Source organism: Panthera leo, chromosome D3 (genome assembly GCF_018350215.1).
Source record: "Panthera leo isolate Ple1 chromosome D3, P.leo_Ple1_pat1.1, whole genome shotgun sequence".
Lineage (NCBI taxonomy): Eukaryota > Metazoa > Chordata > Mammalia > Carnivora > Felidae > Panthera > Panthera leo.
Genome location: NC_056690.1, coordinates 86,844,177 through 86,851,326, shown reverse-complemented (window position 1 = coordinate 86,851,326; position 7,150 = coordinate 86,844,177).

Genomic DNA, 7,150 nt, shown 5'->3' with positions numbered 1-7,150 from the left:
TGTATAGTCATGCTTCCTGGTTTCAGACAGATTAATTCATTATGCGACTCTCACATTTATGAATGGGAGAAGGAAACATCATTTAGCTCATCACCTGCTCCATTTTGTGTGCAGTGTAGCCTACAGAAATCTATGTGTTATTTTCATTCCTCCCCGTGTTGCAAGCAACTGCAGGAAACAAAGTGCTGGGATTCATCATGTAATCAATATCTTGTACATTAAAGCCTCAGCATCTCTCTATGCAGCCACAGACCATTTAATCACTGTCAGCGGTTCTGTGTGATTCTAGAGTGTACAGTGTAGTCCTCAATAAATATTTTATGCTTCTCTTTAGAGGTTTATTTCTATTACCTCTAAAATACCAGGGAAGTAGCCTCTTTATTGTTCTTTCCTTTTGTAAACTCTGGCAGTAGCCGTTAGTACGGCATTTATCTCTTTCCTTGGAATGAATTTGATTTTGCGATTCTTAGCCTAACATAGAAACGGGGAAGGTTTTGTTTTGCCCTGTTACCTGTTTCCAAAGTGCTCCATAGCGGTTTTGTCCTGTGAAAATTGTTTGAATAGTGTTTGCATTCTTAAGAGCTCCTCAGAGGAGTTCCTGTAATGGTTTTGTTGTTTAAGAGTGTCTTGTCACATTCATTTTTAAAGATATGGTAATGAATATGGAAAGGACGAATCTAGTCCTTTCACAGACGTTTTCCTAAATGCCTATCAGACTCAAGCAAATAAATAAACCCGAAATCACACAAAGTAAAAGTAAGATTAAATCTAACTTGCCCTTTGATTTCAAATAATGCAATAGTAATAGAAACAAAGAACTTTTTTTTTTCCACTAACAAAAATCTACTTCCTCAGACCAGAACTTTCTGAGTGGGTTCAGCATGTGGATAACAATCTTTGCTGCAGATACAAATCAACCTCTAGCTATTAATGACCGATTTGCAATTTGTATTTATAACACGAAGAAGATCCAAAATATTTGGACTTTGTTTCTTGATTTGAAAACAATGCACTTAATTATTTTACCTGACAATTATTTGAAGGTGAAAACTAAAATGACTGATCCTTGCTGTTCCTCTTTTTATGGGTCCATTTGCCCTACACTAAATAGCTGCAGAAAATACAAAGCACCTGATTCATTAAGCTGGAAACATATTGTCCCTACAGCAGGGTGGGATGGTAATTTACTACACAGCCAGGAAAGACAGACTTTACAACCCAGATTTGCAGCTTTTAACCTGGAAACTTAATAGCAAAGGCAATTCTGCTTACTTTGTTTCCCTTCAAATCAGAAAGAAAGCAATATCCACCTTGTTACAAAACAGAGCAGGCCATATTTTATATTGCCACAGTCAATTATGTGAGGCTGTGTAACCTTTCCCATCTATTATAGTCTTCAAATCTTTCTGTGCTAATGTTGCCGACACAATACAGAAGCAGCTTCAAAGCATCTTTGCAGTGCTAGAAAGGAAAGCCAGCTGCACTGCTCAGAGAGTAAACTGAGATGACCAGATTTCTAATCTATAAAACAGGGACAGCACACGTCAGGGGAACATCATCGGGGGTTTTGTGAAGGTATAGCTCCAGCTATTTCCTTTTGTCAAGTAAAGGCTTGTTTACTGAAAAAAGAGAGAAAGAGAGAGAAACCTGAAAGGTTCTGTTGTGAGAAGCTGGCAAAACAAAACAAAACAAAACCCACATTCAATTAAAGCTACAAGATTAAATATTCTCATTGAGAACAATGCTATGCTCCAATGTACAGAGTTGAGAGAATTCTACCGACAAGGTAGACTGAGAGACCTACAGGTTCATCAGACTCACCTTCAAGCCCAGTAGACCTTGGTTGTAACAAAACATTCACTACAAGAAGGAAATGATACAATTGTAAACACCATGGACCTTGGGTGGTTGTAACTTCTGATGATCTCTTGGGTTCCCTGGACACTTTTACTCCGCCTCGTGTGTCTTGTGAATCAGGAAACAACCCCTGATAGCACCACATCAGCAACCTCTGAAGGTCAGGAGGTGTAATACCTGGGGTCTCGGTCTGCGGAGGAGGATGGGAGACCACTGACACACGCAGTTCAGAAAGGAAAACAACTCACGCTATTTTCTAGATTTACACAGCAGCGTTTCCTTAGTTTTGTAGACCGCTCTTTGCAAACATGGTCTCATCCAATATCTCGTTTGATTTTCACAACTTAGGAAAATGCTGAGCTAGTGTTAGTTTGGCCATTTCGAAGAGGAAATGTAGATTCAGAGGCTGTATGGCTTGCCTTGGGTCACACAACTAAAATGCAGGAGGGGCGCCTGGGTGGCTTAGTCGGTTAAGTGTCCGACTTGGGCTCAGGTCATGATCTCACAGTTCATGGGTTCGAGCCCCGCATCAGGCTCTTTGCTGACAGCTCGGAGCCTGGAGCCTGCTTGGGATTCTGTGTCTCCCTCTCTCTCTGCTCCTCCCCTGCTCATGCTGTCTCTCTCTGTCTCCCAAAAATAAATAAATGTAAAAAAAATTTTTTTAAAAACAAATAAAAAGCAGGAGAATCCGGCCCCAAATTCTGTTCTTCTTAACCCATTGATGAATGCACTTTCTTTTAACTTCTCACCAACGGATTTGGGGAAGAACAAACATTGAGATTACTTATTGGGTATTCTATTTCACATTTTCTCAGGGGAAAGCAGACAGAAATGCTAAGGTATGAATGAATTAGAACAGAGATTTTCATAGGATGATTTTTTAAATTTTTTTAAACATTTATTCATTTTTGAGAGACAGAGACAGAGCGTGAGCGGGGGAGGGGCAGAGAGAGGGAGACACAGAATCCACAACAGGCTCCAGGCTCTGAGCTGTCAGCACAGAGCCCGATGCAGGGCTTGAACTCACGGACATTGAGATCATGACCTGAGCCGAAGTCAGATGCTCAACCGACTGAGCCACCCAGACGCCCCTATTTATTTTTTAAACTTTTAAAAATGTTTTCATTTATTTTTGAGAGACAGATTCAGAGGACAAGTAGAAGAAGGACAGAGAGGGAGACACAGAATCTGAAGCAGGCTCCAGGCTGTGAGCTGTCAGCACAGAGCCCTATGTGAGGCTGGAACTCACAGACCCATGAGATCATGACCTGAGCTGAAAGTCGGACGCTTAACCAACTGAGCCACCCAGGCACCCCTCATAGGATGATTTTGAGCCCTTTAAACCATATTGCTTTGTTCTTGCAGACACATTATACTTAACTTATATAACAACTCCCTAGATCTTCCAAAAGAAGGAAATGTAAACTATCCATCATGAATTGGATTAAAAGCTCTGTTTTAAATGGAAGTGCCTAATGTGGTTACACTTAAACTCTGCCATATATTAACATTCAGAAGCCTAATTGAGGAAATAATAATTCTCCAACAGAAGACAGATTCACAATGGGGGACCAAAACAAATAAGTTTTTATTTAGCCCTCAGTATTAAGGTCTTCACAAGATGTAATGAAATAGCCAAGAAGAAATCATGCCCGTGAGAGAGATTTCCATTGTGCAATAAGGAAGCAAGATTTCTTCAGTCTTCTTGTACTTGTTTTTTTTTTTAATGTTTATTTTTTCATTTTTGAGAGAGAGAGAGAAAGAGAGCGTGAGAAGAGGAGGGGCCAAGAGAAAGGGAGAGACAATACCAAGCAGGCACTGTGCTGTCAGCCCAATGCGGAACTCGAACTCACGAATCACAAGATCACAGCCTGAGCTGAAGTCATAGCTTAACAGACTGAGCCATCCAGGCGCCCCTGCACTTGTATTTTTGATTTTGTACACAGCCTAGGGACAGTGCCTTAGGTAATACCTCAAAGCTTCTCGTATGGATTGTTCTGTTGACAACGTTACTGTATTATTCTGTGAATGTCAAAAACTAGAAATATGAATGTAACACTGAAACGGGTTGTGGTCCCACCTACAAACTGCCAGCATCCTCTAAAAACAAAGACAGCTCTTAACTTGATAACAAGTGAATCTTTTAAAGAATTGTCTTTGTTCTTCAGTCTTACATTTCTGTGACCTTAAGTGCAACGGTACATCCTTCAAGTAAATACCAAACCCAATGTCTAAGTTACGCAATGTCAAAGAGATGATTCATTTACGATTACAAAGTATCAAACTACGAAAGCACAACAGCAAGTCTTCACCAAGAACACAGAATAGTAGTTTTGCTACATCCTTGACTGTGAACATAATTGCTACCACTCTCAACCTGAACACGGAAGTCAGCACATTTCATAAGCCCACTTGCTAAAACAAAATTCGTCTGTGAAATCTGATGATCGAGGCTCATTCTGTCCATCTGCCTCCTCAGATACCTTCTTCTTTCTTCACTGTTCCATGGACATCCCCCTGAACTTGAGCTCTTGACTCCACGTGGACATGCAAGTCTTCAAATTAGAATTTGCTGATATAAATGTACAAGGGTGGGCAGCATCCACCAATTCAAAACGATTGCAACAGGTGCGATACTGGGAGGCTCTAAAGTAAGCATTTCGCTTACTTCACAATTGAACTTGGATGCTCCCTGGAATCCTTGTGGTAATGAACTGCCTTAAGGGGGTTAGCTAGGATGACGTCATCAGCAGGAACTGTCAGATATTTGATCTCCCAGCCTTCTGATAGCCACAATTTCATCCCATCTCATCAGACTACTTCTATCCACGTTTTTGTTGAGTCCTTTGCTTCATCTAATTACTCCACATATAAGTAAGTAGAAACTACAATTACCTCAGTGTCTACATCAGCCATTGTCACCCTCCTGCAGTTGTCTGTGAGAGACACACATCCTCTTTATCCAAACCAAAAAATGCCTCCGTTTCCATTCTGCTAAAGCATAATGCTGAAATGACACAGGAAAAAAAAGTTCTCAAGCCATACTTGCGTTTCTGGCAATTTCTAACATAATTTTACGGAGGAGCCAAGAATTCTCCCAATAGGTTAGATCATTAGAGGTCCAACAAGACCCACATACAGGCATCTAACCATCTGAACTGAAGTGAGACTCTCTCTCTCCCTCTCCCAGGTCAGAGAGACTTTAAACCCCGCTTGTGCAGAAATCTGAGGAACGCAGTATTGCTTGTCATGTATGCAAATTCAAGCATACAATTTTTTTATTTAGATATAATGGACACAGAACACCTCAGTGTTAGGTGGACAATGTAATGATTCAATATTTATATATATGGCAAAGTGCAGTGATTACCACAGTAAGTCTAATTAACATCCATCACCTCACATAGTTAGAAAATTTCTCTTGAGATGAAATTTAAGATCTACTTTTAAGTAGATTACTTTTAAGATCTACTCGCTTAACACCTGTCAAATATGCCATACAGTTACCATAAGATCCCCAGGACTCATTTATGTTCTGGCTGGACGTCTGTGCTTTCTAACTCCCTGGCCCCATTTAGCTCCCCCCCCACCCACCCACCCACTCCCATCCAGCTCTGGCAACCACCCACTTGTTGTCTGTGCCCGTGAGAAGTACACTTTCTCAACCTAAACAAGGAGGGGCCCTGAAAATTCTTTTATGTGCCTTGTAAGGTCTTTTACCACCTCCTTCCTTTCAAACTAACCCCTGATACCCGCTGCCCTGGTGCAATGGATGCACAGCCAAAATCGCACAGACAAAAGGCCGGATGCGTACTTGAATTTCGAGCTTTCTGATACTCGTTCCCCAGAATCAGAACTGTTTTTAAGTATAATCTTTACCACACTTGAATTTTCTCTTAGTGTGCAACACTGAGTAGACTGTAACTGCATTTAAATCTCCAAAATCTCCCTCCCTCTTGGGTCTCAAACACTACTTTCTCTCAAGGCTGTTACCTCTGCTATGCACTACAAAAGTCTATTTTGAAACTCCAAAGCTGAGGATTTCTTTCCCTTTCTATTTCTGAGGCACCGCCATCCAGTGAGGAGTAAATATACAGAGACTGAATTCACGGCTGCCTAAAGGGAGGCAGATCAAGAGTGGCAGGAAACACTGATTTTTTTTAATTAGTTAAGAATTGATAATGTTTTGTCTTCACGTCATCACACGTCCTGACTTAAAACACTGATTGCTGAACAATCTCAGCCTAGAAGACTGGAAGGTCACATTTCACTGAGGAAGTTTAACACATGTGATCAGCTCGCTTTTTTTTCTCCAAACCAATAAGTCACTTGACCCCCACCACCTCACAGGAAGGCTCCTGAGGTCACACATGCGCGTGTGCACACACACACACACACACACACGCCCGAGATGCAGTGTGATGAGGTCTAGGTCCTGTGTGCAAACACCAGTGGAGAAGCCCGGCACCTGATGAGGAGAATGCTGCTAGTCCTGCTCCTCTCCACACAGAGGGGCCGCCCAGGTGATCCTCACCCCCTGACAGATGATGCTTTTCTGCCAATACAGGACCTGCCTTCTCTGGTCCAGGTCCCAGGACAAGCCAAGTTGAGGGCCCATGTCAGAAGTTCACTTTAATTCCACCCTCTCCTGCTCAGCCAGTGTTCCTCACAGCACAACCATTGTGCCACAGTGGCTGAATTGAGAGAATTTTCCAGCGCTGGTTGAGTCGGCACCATTTCACTACTTGAACTCTTCAGGTCCATGCCTTGAGTTTGGGTCACCAGCCTAGACTCATACTTTTCTCAAAGAAGTTATATTTCAAGAGTTCCATCCCCTTCCCTCCCACAAGACCTCAGCCAATGCCGTCATAACCCACACCGAGAGCTCTCTAAGTCGACCTGGGAGAACTGAGGTACCTTACCTCTCTAAAGATGGTTCCTGATGTAAATGGATCTACTTCATATAACTGGTCAGCCTCACACACCAGCAGTCCCAACAAATGGTAGTCCACTAGGGGCGCCTGGGTGGCTCAGCTGGTTAAGTGTCCAACTTCAGTTCAGGTCATGGTCTCGTGGCCCATGAGTTCGAGCCCCATGTTGGGCTCTGTGCTGACAGCTCACAGCCTGGAGCCTGCCTCAGGTTCTGAGTCTTCATTCTCTCTCTGCCCCTCCCCTGTTGGTGTGCTCTCTTTCTCTCTCTCTCAAAAATAAATAAACAGAGAAATTTTAAATAAACAAATGGTAGTCCAATAAAGTCACAAGAAATATTGGTTTTACTGAATCCCAGAAAAAA